The 27,337-nt window shown below is 36.9% G+C and overlaps 1 protein-coding gene across 1 annotated transcript in view; it reads right to left on the bottom strand.

Annotated features, from left to right (window-relative positions):
• The window catches only part of MAN1A1 (mannosidase alpha class 1A member 1), a 692,509-nt gene that overhangs the window by 583,842 nt on the left and 81,330 nt on the right, over nucleotides 1-27,337 (bottom strand). The window lies entirely within an intron of this gene.

Here is a 27,337-nt window from a genome sequence, read left to right as displayed (position 1 = left end):
ACAAGACAGGCGAGAGAGACAGGCGAGAGAGACAGGCGAGACGAGAGAGAGAGGGGCGAGACGAGACGAGAGAGGCGAGACGAGACGAGAGAGGCAAGACTGAGAGAAAAAGGATACTCAACGGAGACATGAGCTGGAGGTTATACATATGAACAGAACCAGCCTGTCTCCCCAAACCAGTGAATGCGGGGAACCAGCAACAGAGAGGCCCCGCCTGGAGTATTTTCCAATGTTGGAAAAAGACACTGACTTGGATGTTTTTCTGAGGGGCTTTGAGAATGTATGCAAGCAGTAACAGCTGCCCCCCCCCCCCCCCGAGCAATGGGTTCTCTATTTAGATGTATTTGCTTCACTTCCAGTGGAGGATGACAAGGACTATGAGGCCATAAAAACAGCCTCATTGAAAAGTTTTAACCTCACTCCGGAATTCTACAGGAAGAAATTTCGGAGTCTTCACCAAAGTACAGATGACAGCTGCACAGAATATGTTGCACAGCTAAGGTCTGCTTTTAAGCAATGGACTGGGGGCCTAAAAGTCCTCACTCATGAGGCTTTGGAGGATTTAATGATCTTGGAGCAGTTCCCGCAAACACAGAGTCCTGATGCCAGAGAATGGATTCTGGACAGAAAGCCCAAAACAGTGGCAGAGGCTGCAGATCTGTCAAACGATTACGCTAACAGAGCACCTGCAGCAAGGAAGGCAGCTGTTCAAGCTGTGTCTCCTAGGTGGAAAAGAGCAAACAAGGCAGCAAAGAGACCATCTCATCTACACCCTACAGCCAGAGGGGCAGGGGCCACACGGGACAGGGAGATAACCGCCGGTGTTTCACTTATAACCAGATGGGGCATCTCAGAAGAACCTGAGGGTGGGAATGTGGCTGGGGGACCAGCATCTGTTTTGTTTGTGGGTGGGTTCACAAGGCAAAAGCGGAGAGATAATCTACAGAGGGTATCTGTGGGTCACTAGGTGGCAACAGGACTCAGGGATAGTGGAGCTTTGGTTACCTTGGTGCATCATGTCCACACCTCTCTATTGTGACGTTTAAAAGGTTTGATTCTTCACAATACATATATCATGTTCAATATCTTTTGGTAATTATTATATGAATGATCTTTTTTGTAATATATTATTAATTGGATCTGCCCTTACAATAGTATATCTATTTATATGTACTTGTGTTTAATTATTTTTAATTGTTTGTGGCTTTATGGCCGTTTATTGGCCTATCACACACAGGTTTGTCCCATATAAGGAGCCTCTATAGTGTAACACCTATGTCTATGAATAAGCGCCACAAGGGGGTGCGAAACACGTCAGACGTCTTGTTTGTTGTCCGTTTGACCTGTTGGTTTCAGTACAGACATTTATTGTAAGGAAACGGACTGTAATAGCCTATTGAAATATGATAGTGCTTATCAACAATCACTCATAAAATCTCTTCCCCTCAGTCAACTAGTAAGGGTAAGAAAAATTTTATCCAACGATAAAATTGTCCATTTAAGGTTAAAAGAGATGGGGGTTAAATTCCTGACTCGGGGTTACCCTAAGAATTTGGTTGATCAGGTTATTACAGAGGTTTCATCTATCCCTAGGGAGAAATTAATCACCAAATAGGTTGGTAGGGTAAAATATAAGAGACTTACTTTTGTCTCTGAGTACTGCCAGGAGAGTAATCAAATCACTAAGATAATACGAAAACATTGGTACTTGTTGGGTGAGTGTATAGCAGATATAGAGGAATTTATTTTACCACCTATGCCAGCCTTTAAAAGAAATAAGAATTTGAGAGATACATTGATAAGAGCAGACATTGGTTCCAAGAAAACTTTAAAACAATCATATAGGGGGCGTGTCCTACTAGCGGCTCTGTGTAGTCGCACCTTTCCAAAGCTCTGGGTGAAAATATCACATAGTCCGCCGATTATTGGTATTACCTAACAGCATCCACTACTAAAACTGCTGGTATTGTGTGTATTCACGTTACCTACTACAGATTGCACTTGTTCTGCTGTTTTTATGAGCCCGGTGACAGAAATGGACAGTTGAGGCCTGTAGCGGCGGCATTTGTACAGGCAACGTTCCCCCCCCCCCCCCCGACAACCGGGGTGTTAAGCCAGAGCGGGCTGCTGATAACAAGCTAGTGATTTAATTTAGACACTTGCATTATTCTGAACTACAGAAACCTTCAAATATACAGCCATGTGGATCGGCACTCAACAGGACATGGCAGACATTAGGTTTGCCAGAATAGAAGCCATGATGCAGGCTATGATTGATAGGATGCCCTCGGAGCAGGATATTCAAAGATTAATAAACAGATTACCACCCGGAGCAGCCATGGACTTACTCCCACAGCATAACACCACTTCTTGCCCTAAACTAACATCATGGGCAGGGGAGAAGAATCGGGCTGACATGCAGACGGATGGAGAGGGCACTCCACGAGGTAGCAATTTTACTATGCCGCCACCGACAGTGATTGCAGGAGAAGACCACATAAGGAGGCATGATTTTTCTCAGTATAACCCCCAAGCACCTGACCTTCCTCTGGGATCATACTCCCTGGAGGGGAGACATCACAACACACATCCCAAGATGGCGATCTCGGCAACTCAAGGGGAACATTGGGCACACATCTTCACCTTACTGCCCGCGGAGCAGGATCTAGCTTTGCAGGGGCCTCTGTGGTCGGGAGGGGTTTTGCCGACACATACACCTTCGTGGGAGCCTGGGGGATACCCCCAATATTTTACTGAGGTCGGCGGGACCGGTCCTGGACCCGGGGCTACTGACACTGGAGATGCGAAAGGTAACTTTCTATTTTTGACTGCATGGCCGCACTTCAAAGATTTACCTTTCCTCAAGGAGCTAATGGACTATACAATTTTAGAGACCTTAGCCACTTCGTGCTTGCCCCAGGCAGGGGGCGATCTTTATGAGGGTCTCACCGCTGTATACGTTACCCAAGCACATATGATGAATATAACCGTTCAGCACGTTACATTAAAATTCACCGAAGTTGCTGACCAAGAGGAACTTGCTTAATTAACAGGATGGACAAGTACTGCACTCCCCAGTCCCCTGTTCCATGAGTATTATAGCTGTATCCTGTGTGTATATGCCTTTTTCTGCTAACTATTTTGAGAGATCTGTTCATACAAAAGCGCCAAAGCCATTATCATTTATTAACCTCAGCAATTGCTATAGCTACATCACCAACAGGTCTTCCAATTTTACAGTTTTGAATTAGTTTTATTCTGGGTTTTGTAAAGTTTTGCATCTTTGAACTCCGTGTTATATATCGAATAAAAGCATGCAGATGTCTGTTTCTATTCCTCCCCATACTATCACCATGGGGAGTCACATAGCTCAGTGGGGTCTACTATGTTCTATTCTCTGATCACTTGTTGACACGATGCTCTGTATAAACTGGTGTCTCTTTTGGGGGCTGGTGGGGGGCCTCTGGGGAGTACACTGCCATAATATAATATATAATATAAAATTTACAGAGTTTGAGATGTCATGATTATTGAGCTAATAACCATAGATTTGGAGCTGCTTTATGGTTGTTGTCCTGACCTGGCGGTCCACGGCCGGGGCTGCTAGGTGGACAAAACTACCTTAGATATATGTGACACATAAGGCATCATATTTTCATTATAAAAAGAAGTATACGAGTGCATATATTCTAATTCTGCAACTTTATTCCTAAATGTAGTAAAAAGAGGGAATATTTAAATGTATGCTTAGACAGAGCCTATATGTTGGTTTATATAATTGTGAAGTTTACTATTTTGTTTTTGTTAACAAGTGTAATTCCTTGAAAATATCACATGTATAGATATTAGATTCCTGACTCTTTCCTAAGGTTCAAATATATGTAGTAGTGTCTAATGATTCCAGTGTGCCTAGCTCTGGCAGCAGCGTCTAATAATATATCTGATTAGTTTTATGTCTATAATGATTTTTAGTTGGATGCAGTTTAACTTTTCATATCTTTCTCTTTCATCAAATCTTCTTTATTGTTCTATGATAACCCCTGGACTCTAATAAGACTATCAAATGTGGTCCAAGAGTGACCTAATATATTGTTATAAGGGGATGTAAAATGAGGACTCTAATCTAATTTATACAATCTTTCTCAGATATGACATGAATATCTTAAAAAATGCTTATTCCATGTATGATATATGTTGTTATTTTTTTTGTCCTCAATAAAATAATTTAAAATAAAACAATCATATAGCACAGAAAAGAATCTAGGTTGCTACCCCTGCCTCGGCTGCATTAACTGTAGTTCAGTGATCAAATGGCCCTATTTTACACATCCATTGACTGGGCATAAATTCAAACATAATGCACACTACACGTGTCTCACATCTTATGTTGTTTATCTTATCAAATGCCCTTGTGGGCGTGGTTACGTCGGGGAGACCACCAGACATATCAAGGATCGTATTAATGAACATAAGAGCAACATAAAATGTGAGATCGTGACAGCGCCTGTGGCGGCACATTTTTTGGAATTTGGCCACCAGATAAATCAATTACGTTTTCAAGTAATTGAAAAAAAACATAATTTATGAAAGAACTTACCTGATAAATTCATTTCTTTCATATTAGCAAGAGTCCATGAGCTAGTGACGTATGGGATATACATTCCTACCAGGAGGGGCAAAGTTTCCCAAACCTCAAAATGCCTATAAATACACCCCTCACCACACCCACAAATCAGTTTAACGCATAGCCAAGAAGTGGGGTGATAAGACAAAAGTGCAAAAGCATAAAAAATAAGGAATTGGAATAATTGTGCTTTATACAAAAAAATCATAACCACCACAAAAAGGGTGGGCCTCATGGACTCTTGCTAATATGAAAGAAATTAATTTATCAGGTAAGTTCTTACATAAATTATGTTTTCTTTCATGTAATTAGCAAGAGTCCATGAGCTAGTGACTATGGGATAATGAATACCCAAGATGTGGATCTTCCACGCAAGAGTCACTAGAGAGGGAGGGATAAAATAAAGACAGCCAATTCCTCTGAAAATAATCCACACCCAAAATAAAGTTTAAATCTTATAATGAAAAAAACTGAAATTATAAGCAGAAGAATCAAACTGAAACAGCTGCCTGAAGAACTTTTCTACCAAAAACAGCTTCAGAAGAAGAAAACACATCAAAATGGTAGAATTTAGTAAAAGTATGCAAAGAAGACCAAGTTGCCGCTTTGCAAATCTGATCAACCGAAGCTTCATTCCTAAACGCCCAGGAAGTAGAAACTGACCTAGTAGAATGAGCTGTAATCCTTAGAGGCGGAGTTTGACCCGACTCGACATAAGCATGATGAATTAAAGATTTCAACCAAGATGCCAAAGAAATGGCAGAGGCCTACTGACCTTTCGTAGAACCGGAAAAGATAACAAATAGACTAGAAGTCTTTCGGAAATTCTTAGTAGCTTCAACATAATATTTCAAAGCTCTAACTACATCCAAAGAATGCAATGATCTCTCCTTAGAATTCTTAGGATTAGGACACAATGAAGGAACCACAATTTCTCTACTAATGTTGTTAGAATTCACAACCTTAGGTAAGAATTTAAAAGAAGTTTGCAACACCGCCTTATCCTGATGAAAAATCAGAAAAGGAGACTCACAAGAAAGAGCAGATAATTCAGAAACTCTTCTAGCAGAAGAGATGGCCAAAAGAAACAAAACTTTCCAAGAAAGTAATTTAATGTCCAGCGAATGCATAGGTTCAAACGGAGGAGCTTGAAGAGCCCCCAGAACCAAATTCAAACTCCAAGGTGGAGAAATTTACTTAATAACAAGTTTTATACGAACCAAAGCTTGTACAAAACAATGAATAACAGGAAGACTAGTAATCTTTCTGTGAAAAAGAACAGAAAGAGCAGAGATTTGTCCTTTCAAGGAACTTGCAGACAAACCTTTATCCAAACCATCCTGAAGAAACTGTAAAATTCTAGGAATTCTAAAAGAATGCCAAGAAAAAAGATGAGAAAAACACCAAGAAATGTAAACCTTCCAGACTCGAAAATATATCTTCCTAGATACAGATTTACGAGCCTGTAACATAGTATTAATCAGAGAGTCAGAGAAACCTCTATGACTGAGAATCAAGCGTTCAATCTCTATACCTTCAAATTTAAGGATTTGAGATCCTGATGGAAAAAAGGACCTTGTGATAGAAGGTCTGGTCTTAACGGAAGAGTCCCCGGTTGGCAAGTGGCCATCCGGACAAGATCTGCATACCAAAACCTGTGAGGCCATGCTGGAGCCCCCAGCAGAACAGACGAGCACCCCTTAGAATCTTGGAAATTACTCTTGGAAGAAGAACTAGAGGTGGAAAGATATAGGCAGGATGATACTTCCAAGGAAGTGACAATGCATCCACTGCCTCCGCCTGAGGATCCCTGGATCTGGACAGATACCTGGGAAGCTTCTTGTTTAGATGAGAGGCCATCCGATCTATTTCTGGAAGTCCCCACATTTGAACAATCTGAAGAAATACCTCTGGGTGAAGAGACCATTCGCCCGGATGTAACGTTTGATGACTGAGATAATCCGCTTCCCAATTGTCTATACCTGGGATATGAACCGCAGAAATTAGACAGGAGCTGGATTCCGCCCAAACCAGAATTCGAGATACTTCTTTCATAGCCAGAGGACTGTGAGTCCCTCCTTGATGATTGACATATGCCACAGTAGACTCTCTCTTTAGAAGAGGCCATGACTGAAGAGCTCTGAAAATTGCACGGAGTTCCAAAATATTGATTGGTAATCTCACCTCCTGAGATTCCCAAACCCCTTGTGCTGTCAGAGACCCCCAAACAGCTCCCCAACCTGTCAGACTTGCATCTGTTGAAATCTCAGTCCAGGTTGGAAGAACAAAAGAAGCCCCCTGAATTAAACAATGGTTGTCTGTCCACCACGTCAGAAAGTGTCGAACAATCGGTTTTAAAAATATTAATTGAGATATCTTTGTATAATCCCTGCACCACTGGTTCAGCATACAGAGCTGAAGAGGTCGCATGTGAAAACGAGCAAAGGGAACCGCGTCCAATGCAGCAGTCATAAGACCTAGAATTTCCATGCATAAGGCTACCGAAAGGAAAGATTGAGACTGAAGGTTTCGACAAGCTGAAACCAATTTCAGACGTCTCTTGTCCGTCAGAGACAGAGTCAAGGACACTGAATCTATCAGGAAACCTAAAAAAAAAAAAAAGGTTACCCTTGTCTGAAGAATCAACGAACTTTTTGGTAAATTGATCCTCCAACCATATTCTAGAAGAAACAACACTCATAAAAGACTGGAAAGGTTCTTTCTAGTGAAAATAAGCAAAGGGAATTGAATCCAATGCTGTGGCCATAAGACCTAAAACTTCTATGCATATATAGCAACTGAAGGAAATAATAGAGACTAAAGGTACCGACAGACGGAACCCAATAGAATTATCCCTTGTCTGATAGAGACAAAGACAGTGACACAAACTTTCTGGAAACCTAAAAAAGGTGACCCTTGTGTGATGAAAAAAAGATCCTCTAACTATGTCCTGAAGAGCAAGTGAATCATATGAGATTCTGCATCCTCAGAAAATAATCTGAATGAAAACAGAAAAATGAAAATATGCATTTATTGTATCTAATGAAAACAAATAATGCTATCAATGACCATAAAAAGGCAAAATAGTTTGAATAAAACTCCAAACCCGGTTCCTAAAAAAGGAACTGGAAGAAATACCCCAGAAGATTCCAGGTCTGAGCAGCGCTTGAACCCCATGGGTGCCTAGCCATGCTTCAACAGTACCCAAAATATATAGGACAGAAACACACTTAAAGAAAGTGTTAGCCTTACTGGAATAAATTCAAAGAAATTTGGACAAAATAGAACCAAATAAATTTCAAAGAAGTCTTAACCTGCCCCTTACCAGCCAAGCTGGAATACGGCACGTACATCGCAATATTAGGGAGCTGATTTCGAACCCCAATTACAAACATGTTACTTGGGAAAGAACTCAGGAATTTGTTCCTTAATAAGAACAACTAAACTAGTATAAGCTTAAAGTTTTAGTCTTAGAACTCAATCTTGAAGCCCAGAGTAACAGTTAAGAATTGAATCCAATTATAAAACAAATAATTGATTATCTTAGAACAAAATTCTTCTAGCTAAAATAGCTAAAGACATAGATTAACCCTCATTTGCGAAAATATTCAAAAAAATGAAGACACAAATGAAATTATTAGCATGATTGTCCAGTTTAAAGGACCAGTCAATACAGTGGACTTGCATAATCAATAAATGCAAAACAACAAGACAATTGCAACAGCACCTAGTCTAGTAAATGCTGTCCTTTAACAATGCTAAAATAAATCATAATCTGATACTTGATCCTAAAGTAAACAGAAAAAATGAAGCAATTGCAATATCCAAATAAATAACAGGACCAAGAAAAGAACCTGAAACTAAATTTTCCATAAATAAGATACAACAATCTAAAGGAAAATAAATACTATTTTGCTATAGAAACAATAGCATAATTAGTAGAAGTAGAGATAGCCCCAATAAATTGGAGAACCCTCCAAATTGAATTTAACTGCTGGCTAAGAATATAGTTTAAAACCTTTAAAAAAGGAATAAAAGAACATTCTCAGCCTATTCCATTCCCTAGAATGGGGAATTGGAAAGAAAAGCTCTGAAAACACAGAAGAAATAAATAGGCAGAAATAGTGTCAGCTAGTCTTAAAGAACTAGTTACCTTAATATCCAAAATAATCAACACCTCTTCAACAAAGAACAAATGTACTTTAATAATAGAAAAATAATAAAAAAGTAGATTTGTTAGTGTCAATATCTGATGAAGAAAATTTCTGAAAGAGAAAAAAACATCATCAGAGAAGGATAAAACAGTATGTTGTTGGTCATTTGAAACTTCAATAATTAAAAAAGAAGTGAAAAAGACCTAAAAATTTTATTAGAAGGCACAAAGTCAGACAAAGCCTTTAAAATAGAATCAGAAAATATTTCTTATAAATCTTCTAAATATTTCTTGTACATAAAATGTAAGAATGGAAATATATAAAGCATAAACACTAATGGATTCTGCATGTAAAAGTACATCACAATACCTTATTACAAACCATAGCTAAAAACATTTATAACATTTAAAATAAATGAACTTAGCTTTGGTAGAACTGAAACTCAGTTAAGCGTTTTTCCAGAAGTGGCTTCTGATTCAGGGACAATCTGAGACATCTTGCAATATGTAATAGAAAAAACAACATATAAAGCAAAAATGATCAAATTCCTTAAATGACAGTTTCAGGAATGGGAAAAAAAATGACAATGAACAAGCTTCTAGCAACCAGAAGCAATAAATAATGAGACTTAAATATTGTGGAGACAAAAATGACGCCTAAATGCTTTTGGCGCCAAAAATGGCGCCACATCCGGTAACGCCAACATTTTTTGGCGCAAAAACGTCAAAAAAATGACGCAACTTCCGGCGACACGTATGACGCCGGAAATGACAAAAAAAATTTTGCGCCAAGAAAGTCCGCGCCAAGAATGACGCAATAAAATGAAGCATTTTCAGCCCCCGCGAGCCTAACAGCCCACAGGAAAAAAGTCAAATTTTAAGGTAAGAAAAAAATGATTTATTCATATGCATTATCCCAAATATGAAACTGACTGTCTGAAATAAGGAACGTTGAACATCCTGAATCAAGGCAAATATAAGTTTAAAGACATATATTTAGAACTTTATATAAAAGTGCCCAACCATAGCTTAGAGTGTCACAGAAAATAAGACTTACTTACCCCAGGACACTCATCTACATGTAGTAGATAGCCAAACCAGTACTGAAACGAGAATCAGTAGAGGTAATGGTATATATAAGAGTATATCGTCAATCTGAAAAGGGAGGTAAGAGATGAATCTCTACGACCGATAACAGAGAACCTATGAAATAGACCCCGTAGAAGGAAATCATTGAATTCAAATAGGCAATACTCTCTTCACATCCCTCTGACAGTCACTGCACACTGAGAGGAAAACCGGGCTCCAACCGGCTGCGGAGCGCATATCAACGAAGAATCTAGCACAAACTTACTTCACCATCTCCACAGGAGGCAAAGTTTGTAAAACTGATTTGTGGGTGTGGTGAGGGGTGTATTTATAGGCATTTTGAGGTTTGGGAAACTTTGCCCCTCCTGGTAGGAATGTATATCCCATACGTCACTAGCTCATGGACTCTTGCTAATTACATGAAAGAAATAGAGACTCCAAAACGAGGAGGTAATAGGGATTTGCTCTTGAAACAACGTGAGTTTTTTGGATATTCAAGTTAGATGCTTTGGAACCGAGAGGGTTAAACAAGGAGATTGATTGGTCTGTTTTCTATCAGTACATCTTTATTTCTATGGTTGTTTGGAAATTGATTCAGTGTATTTTCTGACAAAAAAAACTATGTTGATATTCAAAAAATCAGAGTTGTTATTATATGATAGATGTATAGATCTTTTAAGGTTGTTGTGAAATGTTCTGACACATTAACCTGGTGGTTGCAGTGTTGCAATTACACAGAAAGATAGTTACTATGTTTTTATTTGTACATAACAATGTGGTTTTCTTGATATGTATATACTCTTAGCCTGTGCTAATTCTGCAGATTGATTAAGTGACTTAATAGAATAATTGAGAGTGCTATAAATTAAGGCTTTGGGTCTCACAATGATATCACATGACTAAGGGGACCACCCCGAAATGTTGTGTTGTGTACCGATCCCCATGTTTGAATAAAGGGATTTTTATGCTGACACTTCATTGCTGTTTTTGTCTATTTGGATAGTGGGCTTGACAGTGGCTCACAGACGTGTCAGTACACCTGGTTCAAGTGCTGGTCTTTTCTGGATTTTGACCTGTTGGCACATGTCTGTGTGCTCTGTTTTGGCTTCTTTTAACCTTTGCACAATAAATTAGGATTTTTATACAGTACCTTTTTGTCGTGCCTGCCTTCCTCTGTTTCGTACAACAGTATACACCGATTGACTCTTTGCTGTTAAGTTTTGTAAAATGGCCAACTTATATCAAGGGCAAAAATAAACTGCAAGCACGTACTCTGCCCACTGGTATAATATAATAATGGTATAATAATCTTCAGTTATCTCATTTTATGTCAAATCATATTCATAAAAAAAAAAAGGTTTACAGCTTTTACTGACAGCATTAGAACGTTTATAATATATGACCTTTGAGAAGGATACTCTCCCTATCATACAAGGTGCTCCTTATCACCCTACAACACTGACCTCTTATACTGTTAGTTGGGAGAATGAATTGCAACAGTCTATCACTAAGAAATAATGTTTGCAGATATATAAAGGGACACTCAAGTCAAAATTAAAAAGTTAATGATTTAGATAGAACATGCCATTTTAAACAACTTTCCAATTTACTTCCATTAACAAAATGTGCACAGACTTTTTATAGTTGCACTTATCAAGGTCACCAGTTCCTACTGAGCATGTGCACAAATTCACAAAATATACGTATATGCATTTGCGGTTGGCTGATGACTGTCACATGATGCAGGAGTAGTGGAAATAGACATAACTGATTTGTCAAAAGAAATAAAATCTACTACTCATTTGAAGTTTAGAGTGCTATTGCATTTTCTTGTTATCATGCATTTGTTCATTATGCAAATCTACTGTATTTACTGGTACTTTAAACTAATACATTTTGATAATGGAAATGAATATGGAACTGTTGTGTAGGTGGCAGATTGCTATAAATTGTCAAGTGAAGGCTTTATGATATCAGAAAAGTATGGGGAAATAATAGATGAGGAAAAGCACCCAGCTGAGTGAATAAAGAACTTGGCTTGTTTATCATTTTGCAAAACTACTGAAACCTTCTGATAATCTTTCCTTTTTTTTAAACCTAATTTTAAAGCTGGAGTCTTATTCCAGAAACATACTTTCTTTGACACTAAAATAAATAGATAATAAATACAGTATCAAGTTATCAAGCTTTCTTAAGGAGAAATGCTTATGAAAATTAGATATACTATATAGTCACAAAAAAAACAAAAAACAACAACCTAGGAACCAAATAGATCGAATTTCAAATAAGAAAAAAAAACATAAATGCTGTTGAATATTGCAATAGCCTAAAGAGCAATAAAGAACTAGAAACAGATAATAAAACATAATTTATGTAAGAAATTACCTGATAAATTCATTTCTTTCATATTGGCAAGAGTCCATGAGCTAGTGACATATGGGATATACAATCCTACCAGGAGGGGCAAAGTTTCCCAAACCTCAAAATGCCTATAAATACACCCCTCACCACACCCACAATTCAGTTTAATGAATAGCCTAGAAGTGGGGTGATAAAGAAAGGAGTAGAAAGCATCAACAAAGGAAATTTGGAAACGATTGTGCTTTATACAAAAAATCATAACCACCATAAAAAGGGTGGGCCTCATGGACTCTTGCCAATATGAAAGAAATTAATTTATCAGGTAAGTTCTTACATAAATTATGTTTTCTTTCATGTAATTGGCAAGAGTCAATGAGCTAGTGACATATGGGATATCAATACCCAAGATGTGGATCTTCCACTCAAGAGTCACTAGAGGGAGGGAATAAAAATAAAAACAGCCATATTCCGCTGAAAAAATTAATCCACAACCCAAATAAATAAGTTTATTTTCATTTTGAAAGAAAAAAACAAATCAAAAGCAGAAGAATCAAACTGAAACAGCTGCCTGAAGAACTTTTCTACTAAAAACTGCTTCCGAAGAAGCAAATACATCAAAACGGTAGGATTTAGTAAATGTATGCAAAGAGGACCAAGTAGCCGCTTTGCAAATCTGATCAACTGAAGCTTCATTCTTAAAAGCCCACAAAGTGGAGACTGATCTAGTAGAATGAGCTGTAATTCTCTGAGGCGGGGCCTGTCCCGACTCCAAATAAGCTTGATGAATCAAAAGTTTCAACCAAGAAGCAAAGGAAATAACAGAAGCCTTCTGACCTTTCCTAGGACCAGAAAATAAAATAAATAGCTCTTACCACATCCAAAGATTGTAAGGATTTCTCCAAAGAATTCTTAGGATTAGGACATAAGGAAGGGACAACAATTTCTCTACTAATGTTGTTAGAATTCACAACTTTAGGTAAAAATTGAAAAGAAGTCCGCAAAACTGCCTTATCCTGATGGAAAATCAGAAAAGGAGACTCACAAGAAAGAGCAGATAACTCAAACTCTTCTAGCAGAAGAGATGGCCAAAAGAAACAACACTTTCCAAGAAAGTAGTTTAATGTCTAAAGAATGCATAGGTTCAAATGGAGGAGCCTGTAAAGCCTTCAGAACCAAATAAGACTCCAAGGAGGAGAAATTTACTTAATGACAGGCTTAATACGAATTAAAGCCTGTACAAAACAGTGTATATCAGGAAGTATAGCAATAAAATAAAACAGAAAGAGCAGAGATTTGTCCTTTCAAGGAACTTGCAGACAAACCCTTATCCAAACCATCCTGAAGAAACTGTAAAATTCTAGGAATTCTAAAAGAATGCCAGGAGAATTTATGAGAAGAACACCATGAAATGAAAGTCTTCCAAACGCTATAATAAATCTTTCTAGAGACAGATTTACGAGCTTGTAACATAGTATTAATCACTGAGTCAGAGAAACCTCTATGACTTAGAACTAAGCGTTCAATTTCCATACCTTCAAATTTAATGATTTGAGATCCTGATGGAAAAACGGACCTTGAGATAGTAGATCCGTCCGTAACGGAAGTGGCCAAGGCGGGCAACTGGACATCCGAACCAGATCCGCATACCAAAACCTGTGTGGCCATGCTGGAGCCACCAGCAAGACAAAGGACTGTTCCATGATGATTTTGGAAATCACTCTTGGAAAGAAAACTAGAGGCGGGAAGATGTAAGCAGAATGATAACACCAAGGAAGTGTCAACGCATCCACTGCTTCCGCATGAACATCCCTGGACCTGGATAGATATCTGGGAAGTTTCTTGTTTAGATGAGAGGCCATGAGATCTATCTCTGGAAGACCCCACATATGAACATTCTGAGAAAACACATCTGGATGGAGAGACCACTCCCCTGGATGTAAAGTCTGGCGGCTGAGATAATCCGCCTCCCAATTGTCTACACCTGGGATATGCACCGCAGAGATTAGACAGGAGCTGGATTCCGCCCAAGCAAGTATCCGAGATACTTCTTTCCTAGCTTGGGAACTGTGAGTCCAACCCTGATGATTTGACATAAGCCACAGTTGTGATATTGTCTGTCTGAAAACAAATTAACGGTTCTCTCTTTAGCAGAGGCCAGAACTGAAGAGCCCTAAAATATTTATTGGTAATCTCGCCTCTTGAGATTTCCAAACCCCTTGTGCTGTCAGAGATCCCCAAACAGCTCCCCAACCTGAAAGACTCGCATCTGTTGTGATCACAGTCCAGGTTGGCCGAACAAAAGAAGCCCCTTGAACCAAACGATGGTGATCTATCCACCATGTCAGAGAGTGTCGTACATTGGGATTCAAGGATATTAATTGTGATATCATTGTATAATCCCAGCACCATTGATTCAGAATACAAAGTTGGAGAGGTCTCATGTGAAAACGAGCAAAGGGGATCGCATCCGATGCTGCAGTCATGAGACCTAAAACTTCCATGCACATAGCCACTGAAGGGAATGACTGATACTGAAGGTGCCAGCATGCTGCGACCAATTTTAAACGTCTCTTGTCTGTTACAGACAGAGTCATGGACACTGAATCTATATGGAAGCCTAAAAAGGTGACCCTTGTCTGAGGAATCAAGAAACTTTTTGGTAAATTGATCCTCCAACCAGGTTTCCGAAGAAACAACACTAGTTGATTCGTGTGAGATTCTGCAGTACGTAAAGACTGAGCTAGTACCAAGATAACGTCCAAATAAGGAAACACCGCAATACCCTGTTCTCTGATTACAGATAGTAGGGCACCCAGAACCTTTGAAAAAATTCTTGGAGCTGTTGCTAGGCCAAATGGAAGAGCAACACATTGGTAATGCTTGTCTAGAAAAGAGAATCTCAGAAACTGATAGTGTTCTGGATGAATCGGAATATGAAGGTATGCATCCTGCAAGTCTATTGTGGATATATATATATTATATTATATTATATATATATATATATATATATATATATATATATATATATATATATATATATATATATATATATATATATATATATATATATATATATCCCAGTGATAGTTGAAATAATAGAATCGAATTGAGAACCAAATAAATTATTACCTTGGAAAGAAAGAGATAGTAATCTAGATTTAGATTATAGATAGATAGATTCTAGCTAATATAGCTAAAGACATGGATCTAACATCAATTTTGATAATATCAAAAATGGCATCACAAATAAAATGATTAGCATGTTGCAGTAAGCGAATAATGCTAGATATGTCAGAATCCAATTCATGTTGCGCTAAATTTTCCAACCAGAATGTTGATGCAGCTGCAACATCAGCCAAATAAATAGCAGGTCTGAGAAGATGACCTGAATATAAATAGGCCTTCCTTAGATAAGATTCAAGCTTCCTATCTAAAGGATCCTTAAAGGAAGCGCTATCTTCCATAGGAATAGTGGTACGTTTAGCAAGAGTAGAAAAAGCCCCATCAACTTTGGGGATTTTTTCCCAAAACTCTATAGATTTTGCTGGTAAAGGATACAATTTTTTAAACCTTGAGGAAGGAATAAAAGAAGTACCTGGCTTATTCCATTCCCTAGAAATCATATCAGAAATAGCCTCAGGAATGGGAAAAACCCCTGGAGAAACCACAGGAGGTTTAAAAACAGCATTTAAACGTTTATTAGACTGAACGTCAATAGGACTGGTTACCTCAAAATCCAAAGTAATTAACACTTCTTTTAATAAAGAACACATATACTCTATTTTAAATAAATAAGTAGATTTGTCAGTGTCAATGTCTGAGGAAGGATCTTCCGTCTCAGATAGATCCTCATCAGAAGAGGATAAATTATTATGTTGTTGGTCATTTGAAATTTCATCAGCTAAATGAGAAGTTTTAAAAGACCTTTTACGTTTATTAGAAGGTGGAAATGCAGACAAAGCCTTCATAATAGAATCAGAAACAAATTGTTTAATATTTACAGGTATATCATGCACATTAGAAGTTGAAGGAACTGCAACTGGCAATGTACTATTACTGATAGAAACACTATCTGCATGTAAAAGTTTATCATGACAACTATTACAAATGACATTCGGTGGAATAATTTCTACAATTTTACAACAAATGCACTCTTTTTTGGTAGAACCGATGTCAGGCAGCAATGTTCCAGCAGAAACTTCAGAGACAGGATCAGATTGGGACATCTTGCACAATGTAAGAGAAAAAACAACATATAAAGCTAAATTATCTATTTTCTTATATGACAGTTTCAGGAATGGGAAAAAATGCAATAGCATAGGCCTCTGATAGCAAAAAACAAGAGGCAAACATACAAGGGGTATTGAAATAATGAAAAAGTTTGTTGCCAAGTATGACGCACAACGTAATGTAAACTCTTTTTTGGTACCAAAAATAACCGGAAATGACACACTTGCGTCACTAATGACGCCACCGTGTGAAAGGTCTCGGGGTCACGTATGACGCCGGAAATGACGAAGCTGCGTCATAAACGTATTCTTTCGCGCCAATAAAAAATAAAAAAATTTGCGCCAAGAATGACGCAATAAAGTGTAGCATTTGACGCACCCGCTGGCCTAATACCCGCAATTGCAAGAAGTAGTCAATTGAAAAAAGACTAAACCCCAGATAAGAAATACATTTCTTAAAATGTTTACATTCCCCAAATATGAAACTGACAGTCTGCAGAAGGAAATACATGAACCTGACTCATGGCAAATATAAGTACAATACATATATTTAGAACTTTATATAAATGCATAAAGTGCCAAACCATAGCTGAGAGTGTCTTAAGTAATGAAAACATACTTACCAAAAGACACCCATCCACATATAGCAGATAGCCAAACCAGTACTGAAATGGTTATCAGTAGAAGTAATGGTACATTGAGAGTATATCGTCAATCTGAAAAGGGAGGTAGAAGATGAATCTCTACGACCGATAACAGAGAACCTATGAAATAGACCCCCGTTAGGGAAATCATCATATTCAAAAAAGTGATACTCCCTTCACGTCCCTCTGACATTCGCTGTACTCAGAGGAATCGGGCTTCAACAATGCTGAGAAGCGCATATCAACGTAGAAATCTTAGCACAAACTTACTTCACCACCTCCATAGGAGGCAAAGTTTGTAAAACTGAATTGTGGGTGTGGTGAGGGGTGTATTTATAGGCATTTTGAGGTTTGGGAAACTTTGCCCCTCCTGGTAGGATTGTATATCCCATATGTCACTAGCTCATGGACTCTTGCCAATTACATGAAAGAAATACATATACACATCCATGCAATAAGTAAAAATAGCACTCATCTTCCTAAGCCTAGATCTGACATACCAAGTTGTGTTACCTGTCACTAATTCCAAGAAACAATAGATCCTAGAATGTTACTTTTATGATCAACAAAATGTAACACGCCAACACAATATACATGTACAATGCTCAACTCAAGAGGAAAGGCAAGGGTATATATGCATTAAAGAGCTCTTTCTTTGTACTATGCACCAAGGTAGGTTGATATATATATTTTTTTTATTATTATTTTGTAAGCAAGACATTACCTTTAATTCAAAGTATTTTTAGATTTTTAGTTAAGCTTCTGCCACCTCGTTTGCTTACAATGAAAGACTCACTTTACATAGTGAATGCAAAATATAAATGCAAATATTAGAAACTATTCCTAAATGTATTACTACTTATAAAATGAAAGATAGTTGTATTACTTGTATTTTGTACTTCATCTCTTGCTTTGTCATCCACAAATGTAAACATCCCACCTAAGCAAGCTGAGAGAACAATGGAAGTTGGTTTTGTACCTAAAGGGGCAGTATACACTAATTTTAATTTAAGTGCATGTAATAAACACTACTATAAAGAAGAATATGCACAGATACTAATAAAAAATTTAGTATAAAACCTTTAAAAAAAAATGTACTCAGAAGCTCCCAATTTAGCACTGCTGATGAGATTAGCCTGGGACACCCACTGAAAGGGGCTGAAAGCAGAACATCCCACAAATGATGTCACAGACTTAGGTCTCACACCAGCAGCTCATTCATCAAAACAAAGGTTAAAGGGGCAGTAAAATCAAAAATAAACTCATGATTAGACAGAGCATGCAATTTTAAACAACTTCACTTGTTATCTAATGTGCCTTGTTCTCTAGGTAGCCTTTGTTGAAAACCATACCAAGGTATGCTTAAGAGCAGGAATGCACTACTGGGAGATAGCTACTGATTGGTATCTGCACATATATACACCTATTGTCACTGGTTAACCAGATGTATTCAGCTAGCTCTCAGTAATACATTGCTGCTCCTTCAACAAAAGATAACAGAATGAAGCAAATTTAAATATAGAAGTAAACTGGGTTTAAATTGGTTTAAAATTGTACGCTTTCAGTGATGGCCAACTTCCACGTTGGGGGAACAAATCAATATTTTAAGGGCTGCATACCAATTTATGGCTATTAATCCTAAAATAATATACAGTGTTTCCTAAAAATATCAAGTGGCACAGGATCAGATTTAGGTAAGGTTGCAGGGTATCATCTATCTGCAGTTCTCCTATTTTGAGCTCTTTGCTTGCACTCACCAATAATCCCAAATATTTAGTACCACTTTTCCTGTGGACAAAAAAATATGACCCACATTCTTAGTTCTGCTTTTTCCTAGGAGACAGAAATACTAGTGTAGAGGTTTATGAAAGAAAAATGTTGTGTTTCATGTGCAAAGAAACCGTGCTATTTAACATGCTTTATAATCTTAACACTACAAATACACATTGCAGGTGGAAAGTTAAAAAGGTAATACACAAACAAATGACGGAAAAGGCATGTTGCATACTTATGTATGCTCCAATTTACTTGACAATGCAACTTGCTACAATGTACATGAGCTTTATTGTATCGGGCCCTAACTAGCTATAGCAAAGGAAGTTAGAAGACCAACATTCTTAAAGGGACACTAAAGTAAAAACTTTACTTTAATGGCTCATTTAGAGCATGTAGTTCTAAGAAACTTTCCAATTTACTTCCATTGTCAAATTGAATTTTATATGCACACTTTCTGAGGCACCAGCTACTACTGGGCATGTGCAAGTCTGTGATTGGCTGATGGCTGACTTGATACAGGGGCTGGCAAATGGAAGTACATTTTGTAATTTGTCAGAAAAAAAAATCTACTGCTCATTTAAAATTCAGAGTAAGTGCTATTGCATAATCTTTTTATTATGCACCTATTGATTATGTGTTCTGTATTTAATAGTCCTTTGAGCAACATTAAAGTGCGTTCTGAACCAACACACATATGCAAAATCCGGTACCAAAATTACATTAGTAAATACATAGAAACTGCATAATAAATACGTTTTAGATTTCCATGCAATATTTTAATATTGATATATGCTAAGAGCTAATCATATATCAACAGGGGAAATGTTTTGCATGTTTTACAATAATTTAGACTAATGTTTAGCGGGATGAGAAACTCTTAAATCTCTACATTTAATTTGAAGTCTTTATTAATAGCAACTCCACCTTATTGAGGCCAACTTTCTTCCACTACCCATTCTTTAGAAAATGTCTGTAAAAAAATTAAAGGTGGGAGGGGGGATATGAAGTATAGCATGGAAGGCAAATTATTCCATAGTGTAGTCAACAGTGACATCTAGCTGAATCAATTACCTACATAGTCATACTGCTGACCTGGTGTGATTTTAAACAATGAGGATGACAAAAATAATTAAAAATAGATAAAGATATACAATTCACCCTTAATGTCTATGGAGATAAATCATTTGATAAACTATCCAAAAGATTTGTAATCAAACAAATATGGGGTATTGGAACTGCACAGTGGGGGATTTAATCTGTGGTGAAGATATTTTCTGTATCTATAAATTAATCTGAAAAAATGCTCATTTAATGTTACTATTTTAAATTATTTTTTTAACGTACGTTTTAAAAACTTTTCAAAAACAGCTTTTAAAAACACTTCTCAATCAATTAAATTATTCTTCCCAGCATTAATATTTGATTCAGTTTCATGTAACCTTATATGCAGATGCACATGTGAGCATCAATATTAATAATAAAGAACAATTTTTCTTCAGCTAATTTCACAGATCGTTTTTCTGAATAAAATAAAGCATCAAAAGGAGCGATAGTTTTCAGACTAATTTTAAAATGGTTATGCATATACAAACTGAGGGAACCGGCTGAATATATAACTTTTAGGTACAAAAATAAATAAAAGCATCAGAGAAAAGAAGACTTCTGGCTCCAAGATCCAATTAAGAAGTGCTTTTCTTTTAAACAGCAAGTAAATCGTTTCTAGGCAAATACTCTATAAACTTAGGCTAAAAAATTCCAACCTTCTTTCTTCAGGGAAAATGGAAACAAGCCATATGACCGTATTAACTAGAGTTATACTGTAGAGAACCACAGGACATCAAGAGAGGATGCAGATTTTGCCTCCTTTATTCAGGTCTATTTTAAAACATAAAAAAGCTCAAATATTCCAACTGCTTCACTTTTGTAACACTTTTTTTTTTTTAATAAAAACCATTACTGAAACATAAAAAAGGAAAGCACAAGAAATGAAGAACAATGTATGTGAGCAACAAAGTATGGCATATTGCTCTTTTATACTGGAAAGCAAATATTAAAAATTTAGCTTTTTTTTTTTAAGTGAATCTCTAAATAAATCTGTCCAGATTTGTGCCATAAAAAACTAATTTATTAGTATCCAGATACTTTAACACACTCAAAATTTGTCTTCATCTCTGAGAGCTGGATCATTTTTCTCCAATGTAATGACATAGCTACATTAGTAATATAATGCTGTTTCCCAAATCAAATTTCAATTTTTTTTTCCATATTCAGCCTACTGTTTTAAAGGGACAGTAAACACCAGAATTTCTGTTGCTTAAAAAGAAAGATAATCCCTTTATTACCCATTCCCCAGTTTTGCATAACCAGCACTGTTATAGAAATACACTTTTTTCTGTGATTACCTTGTATCTAAGCCTCTGTAGACTGCTCCCTTATTTCAGTTCTTTTGACAGACTTGCATTTTAGCCAATCAGTGCTCACTCCAGGGTAACTTCATGTGCATGAGATCAATGTTATCTATATGAAACGCATGAACTAATGCCCTCTAGTTGTCAAAATGCATTCAGATTAGAGGCAGTCTTCAAAGTCTAAAAAATTAGCATATGAACCTCCTAGAATTAACTTTCAACTAAGAATATCAAGAGAACAAAGCAAAATTGGTGATAAAAGTAAATTGGAAAGTTGTTTAAAATTACATGCCCTATTTAAATCATAAAAGGTTTTTTTTGGACTTGACTGTCCCTTTAAGATTTGATTTTTTTTTTCCAACACTAAAGAATATCCACATTACAAATAACAGTTCTCCCATCTCAGGTTACAGAGACCATAATGAATGCACATCAACTTCTTTTGATTATATCTAGTTACCTCAAAATGTATTACATTTAGCACTCAGAATCAATGGCAATCGGCTTAAGATGGCACTTTCATATAATAAAACACGTCTAATTATCCATTAAACTAATATCTTTATACATATTAATAAAGTGGGTTGACACATTCGAATGAAATGTAGGAACCAGACTGAAAGCTGAAGAGCAAAGGAAATATTTATATATGTAGATTTAAATTTAATGTAAAGTTTGAGGAATGAGTGCCCAGATTTTAATAATCCTATTAAAAACACGTGCACTTTCATTCATCAAAGTTTAAAAAACAGAATTTATGTTTACCTGGTAAATTTCTTTCTCCTACGGTGTGTCCGGTCCACGGCTTCATCCTTACTTGTGGGATATTCTCATTCCCTACAGGAAATGGCAAAGAGAGCACACAGCAAAGCTGTCGATATAGCCCCCCTCTGGCTCCGCCCCCCAGTCATTCGACCGACGGTTAGGAGAAAAAGAAGAAACCATAAGGTGCCGTGGTGACTGTAGTGCACAAAAAACAAAAATTTTAAACCTGACTAAAAGCCAGGGCGGGCCGTGGACCGGACACACCGTAGGAGAAAGAAATTTATCAGGTAAACATAAATTCTGTTTTCTCCTACATTGGTGTGTCCGGTCCACGGCTTCATCCTTGTGGGAACCAATACCAGAGCTTTAGGACACGGATGAAGGGAGGGAACAAGTCAGGTAACCTAAACGGAAGGCACCACTGCTTGCAAAACCTGTCTCCCAAAAATAGCCTCCGAAGAAGCATAAGTATCGAATTTGTAAAATTTGGCAAATGTATGCAGAGAAGACAAAGTCGCTGCCTGACAGATCTGTTCAACAGAAGCCTCATTCTTGAAGGCCCATGTGGAAGCCACAGCTCTAGTAGAGTGAGCTGTAATTCGTTCAGGAGGCTGCAGTCCGGCAGTCTCATAAGCTAACACCACATACTCTTTACCATCCCCGAGGAGATGCTACTTGTACAGAGCGGCAAAGAGAATGACTGGGGGGCAGAGCCAGAGGGGGGGCTATATGGACAGCTTTGCTGTGTACTCTCTTTGCCATTTCCTGTAGGGAATGAGAATATCCCACAAGTAAGGATGAAGCCGTGGACCGGACACACCAATGTAGGAGAAATTACACTGCTTTTGATCAGATACGCTTGCGACAGGCGGAAGAAGCGCTGGAGCGGCTTGCAGAAAGAAAAAGGTACGTTTGTTTGTTTTTTAAACGCAGTAAAATTTAAAGTTTGATGAATGAAAGTGAACATGTTTTTAATAGGATTTTTAAAAACCGGGCAATGATTCATCAAAAATTTACATTCACTTTAATAACGTTGCTTCTGATTTAACAGTTTATGATAAAGACTTACTTTTTTGGCTGGGATCTCAATGTTAACACTGGCTCAAAGAAAAAGAAAAAAAAAACGGTCCTGAACTAATAAAAAATAATAACTCTTACGTCTCAGTTTAATGTGATGCGCATAGCTATGAATACCAAAAGCAAGGCCTACATTTACTCTTTGCAGACTGTGAAGTTAGGCATTACAACTTTTGATTGGCTGGTATACTACCTACAAAGATTTCAGATGAAAAAAAGAGAGGTCCAGTCTAGTGGTGGCTAGTACAACTACTAAAACAAGTGGCCATGGGGGACTGCATTTTCACCTGTCAGAAGCACAAATTCCTTCTTTCACTACAATACTACAATCAGACTGCAGAAAAAAAAGAGCAATTTAGTTTCCTTTTAAGAAAGTAAAGAGGGTAGGGTGGGCTGAAGTGGGTGTCAAGCTGAGCAGTTTGATGGTTCCTCAACTGTCAGGCTATTAAGGGGAAATTAAGCATTTAATTTTGTTGTTAACTGTGGGTAATAATTAAAAAAAAAAAAGCATATACTCCTATACGTGAATAATATGAATAGAGTAAATACTAATATGTCACCAATCTGGGAAATACATGCCATATAAAAAACTAAAATGATTAGTATTATACAAATCTCAAGAAATATGGATGCTAGAAATGACTACTTGCTCCTAATTTTATAGGATTATTACACATTTATCTGTGTGTAAAAAGCCTAGTCTCATAAAAAGGTGCAGCCCCAATCTTTGTCAAGCCCTAATTTAACATTTTACTAAAGAGGGTGGTGCAGATTTAAAATCTCAAAATATATCTAACAAACAAAAAAAACATGGGGCTAGAATACATATGCGGCGCAAACTTCAGCTCAACTGCTGAAACCCTGGCTGCCCGTAATTAAACCTCGCACATCGGGGTATCACATATACGGCGCCGGAAGTTCATAAAGTGCCGTAATTAGGATAAACTAGCGACGTACAGAAATGAGCATAAATACAAATTTCTGAATGCCATTTTAAGGGCAATGCCCATACAAATGCCCCTTTAGGCGTAATGGGTAGTTTAGGATTTTTTTAGAGTTAGTTTTTTTTATTTTGGGGGGGGTTGCAGAGTTTTACTGTTAGAGGGGGAACTTAGTGTTTAAGGTAAAAGAGCCGTTTAATTTAGGGCAATGCCCTACAAAAAGCCCTTTTAAGGGCATATGGTAGTTTAGATTAGGGGGTGTTTATTTTTATTTTTGGGGGGGGGGTTATTTTCATAGGGATTAGGCTTTATTTTTTTTATTTTTGATCATTTAGTTTATTATTTTATGTAATGTTAGATTAGTTTAATCTTAGTTTTTTTTTTTTTTTAAGTAATGTTAGCTTTTTTATTTTAATTGTAACTTAGTATTTTTTAATTTAGGTAATTGGGGTTAATTTAGGGGGTGTTAGGTTAGGGGGCTTAGTAATTTAATTTGTTATTTGCGTTGTGGGAGTTTGGAGGTTTAGGGGTTAATAGTTTTATAAGGGTTGGTGTGATGTGAGTTAATGGCGGATTAGGGGTTAATACATTTATTAGGTTTATTGCAATGTGGAGGTTGGTGGATTAGGGGTTAATATACTTTATTAGTTATTGCGGTGGGGGATTGCTGTTGACAGGTAGATAGATATTGCGCATGCGTTAGTTACTATTTTCAGGGAGTTACGGTGCTCACATACTTAGGCAGGCACAACAAGCCTTTCGCTATGTGTGGCGAGGTAAAAATGGAGTAAAATTTCACAATTTTCGCAGCGTAAGTCCTTGAGCTGAATATGTAATACCGATTTGCGACGCAGTTCTATGTTAGCTTATGGGAGTAAAAATAGCGTCCGACAAGTGAAATATATGCGATACCAAAACCGCGTAAAAACCAGCCTTGCCGGCTTTTGTGGGCGACCCCGCATATGTAATCTTGCCCATGGTGTTGAAATCTCATCACCACTATGACTACCATGAAATAACAGATGGCCACTATTATTAAATTAATTTACAATAACGTGTAGCAGTGATTTTAGAGTGCTTAGGGATGTATCTATCCTAAATGACACCTGTCTATGGGAATATACTGTACCATTAAGTACAAATCTCACATTAATAAACAGGCCAATAAACTGCAATATCTCCCAAAATGCTTTTTCTTTCACACTAAATTAAATAGCTTGTCTATTGCTTAAATTAATTCATAAAATTGGGTCAGATGGGAAAAGCGGTAAAGCATTTTTAATATTCAGTATAGTGAAGGACAAGTATAATTACCCCATACCCATAAGCATTCACTTAAAAAAAAAAAAAGGGCACGTAATTAAACTGGGGGGAAAAAAATCTCTTCAAACCCTAGATGGAAACGAGATAGAATGGATGACAAGTAAAAGCAAGTCATGAATATTTTAAACAGTTGGAATGTTAAAAAGTGTGGAAGTTGATGCACACTGCTGAACACATTGAAAAGTATAATTAATGAGAAAAAATGCATTACTTTGTTTTAAAAAAATTTTTTTAACATTAATGCAGAAGCAAATTAAATAAAAAAAAAATAAAATGCTGCAAGATCACAGTAGCTCAGAAAAGAACAAATCACCTTAATAAAATGAAAGGAGGAAAAAAAATCCAGAATAACTGGATAACCTTATCTGAGCACTTTTTCTTGCATTTCGTTGAGATTTGCAATTACCATTGGAAGGCTCTATTGCTCCAATGCCCCCTCTTATTTTGTAGTAGTAAGGGCATACAAATTGTTCAAATTTGTGTTTCATGAGGTAAGTGAACCTAAATGATCAAATAAAATAAGCCAAACGTGTATTTTTGTAAATTATTATAAGAATAATGTTTGTAAATTAGAAAAAAAGCTCCCAGTATTATGTATGTATTAAAAGGATAATAAAGTCAAAATTAAACTTGCATTATTTAGTTAGAGCATGCAATTTTACGATTTTTATTTCACTTTTAATCTTTCAAATGTACTTTGTTCTCTTGGTATTCTTTGTTGAAAGAAGAAAAAAAGATTAGGTACATATTCTACACTACTGAGGGGTGATTGGTGGCTACATACAGGTATTTTATTATTGATTCACTAGATGTTTAAAATTAGCCTCCAGTAGTGCATTGCTGCTCCTCCAGTAAAAGGATACCAAGACAATAAACAGGTTTAATAATAGAAATTGGAAATTTGTTTAAAATTGTATGCTCTATCTGAATCATGTCCCATTAAGCTGTAAATGCATAATAAAAATTTAAAACTGGCAGCACAGGACTCAACAAATGGTGTGATTAAACCTAAATCACAACTGTCTTTTTAGGGCAGGGAATCAAGGGATTTAAAGAGACAGTTTACTCAAATATTTTCTCCCCTTTAATTTGTTCCCAATGATCCACTTTACCTGCTGGAGTGTATTAAATTGTTTACAAGTAGCTCCTTTACCCTTATATTGGCATTTGAAATTGTTAATTTAGCATGTGGTATCCCCACCTATTCTGAAAGTTTGTGGCCGCGCGTACCAGCTATAGATAAGCTTTGTAAACACAGCCAGCAGAAGAAATTACACTCCCAGTGCAATATAGCAGAGATAAGGTAATAAAATGTTGATTTTCCATTGTTCTCTCAAAGTATTGGTGATTGTTTTAAGGACAGATATAAGATAAAGAAGTAGGTATATGTACACAATGTGATACAGTAATGAGATCTGATTATACCTACAAGCTCAACCTATTTTATTAGGCTGTGGCTTCAAAACACAAAATCAGAGCTTTAATATACAGAAATAAACCTTAAAAAGCTAATTTTCATACATTTTTTACTCTGCAGTTGGTAAAAAAAGCAATTGTAAACACATTAAGGGAAAAACTATTTTACAGTATACTGTCCCTTTAATCACTGCTACCAGTGTTAGTCAGGGGTGAATTAATCGTTTGAGTGATACTAATTTCTAAGGCAATCTAAGGGTGAATCATTGCTAGATCTTTAATACAGACAACCAATGAGTTAAAATACCTGGTTTGTAACACAGCAGTGCTTTAACCCTTTGATTTGTGTGTTTTGGGCAGTCAAGGAGTTGAATGATTGTATCGTCAAGTCATGTGACGTTCAACCATGTTTTTTTTTCTATTGTGGTGACAAAAATATTCACTGACTAAAATAACACGATTTGCAGCTATTGTATTTTGCATTTTAGGAGTTCTGAAAGAAACTGTATAATATTGGAAAGTCAAAACATG

Source organism: Bombina bombina, chromosome 4 (assembly GCF_027579735.1).
Source record: "Bombina bombina isolate aBomBom1 chromosome 4, aBomBom1.pri, whole genome shotgun sequence".
Lineage (NCBI taxonomy): Eukaryota > Metazoa > Chordata > Amphibia > Anura > Bombinatoridae > Bombina > Bombina bombina.
Note: the sequence above shows the minus strand (reverse complement) of the source record. Positions and strands in the feature narration are given on the sequence as shown.